Source organism: Otolemur garnettii, unplaced genomic scaffold (assembly GCF_000181295.1).
Source record: "Otolemur garnettii isolate 467f Iridium unplaced genomic scaffold, OtoGar3 scaffold00033, whole genome shotgun sequence".
NCBI lineage: Eukaryota > Metazoa > Chordata > Mammalia > Primates > Galagidae > Otolemur > Otolemur garnettii.
This window is the reverse complement of record NW_003852428.1, coordinates 3,380,647-3,381,477: the sequence shown is the minus strand read 5'-3', so window position 1 is coordinate 3,381,477 and position 831 is coordinate 3,380,647. Positions and strand designations below refer to the sequence as shown.

Sequence of the window (831 nt, the reverse complement as noted above, 5' to 3'; positions counted from 1 at the left end):
AAGCACCGGAAAGATAGCAGCAAGGAGTCCGAAGGCTCTGAGGAGAGTGGCATTGACAGTGAGACCTCCTGGGCCTTCTTCATGGAGAAGAGGGAGCAGAAGCCCTCAAGAGGCAGCTCAAGGGCCAGGAACTGCCCAGGCACACCCAGCACCACCTCCGCCCTGGGGGCTGCCCCCAACTGGCTGGAGCAAGGAAAGTGTGCAGGCAAGACACCAGCAGCCAAGCGGCTGCGGCTGGACACCGGGCCTCAGAGCCTACCTGGGAGGTCAGCCCCACAGCCACCATCCGGCAAGTCGACACCCAGCAGCGGCGAAGTGCAAGTGACTGAGGATGCTGTGCGCCACTACCTCACCCAGAAACCCATGACCACCAAGGACCTGCTCAAGAAGATGGGCCTGAGCAGTGAGCAGACAGTGAACATGCAGGCCCAGAACCTCACGTGGTTCAACCCTGAGCTCAAGATCCTCAAGGAGTGAGGCTCTGTTCTCCAGGGAGAAAAAAGGGTGGTGGTGGGGTTTGGAGCTTGAGATTGAAGATATGACTTCTTGACTTAAACTTCTGGATGGCAGAGCAGTGCAAAAATTTAAAAAATTTAAAAAGATGAGTGAACAAGGGCCATTACTAGAATCTTCAAATGTCAAATGTGGCAATATAAATAAAGAAATAAAGGAAATGCTCATCTAGACTTAGACTGGTAATTAAAGATAAAATTGAAAGTAAAGGGGGTACTCACATTTGGATACTGGCTGGACCCCAGAGACTCTGACATGTTTATATAAACCATAACACTAAACCTCTTATGCCAGAAATTCTATTTGTAGGAATTTTTC

General features: G+C 50.3%; 1 pseudogene; it reads left to right on the top strand.

Annotated features, from left to right (window-relative positions):
- Positions 1-477, top strand: part of LOC100942823 — a 1,377-nt pseudogene extending 900 nt beyond the window's left edge.
- Positions 478-831: the final 354 nt, after the last annotated feature.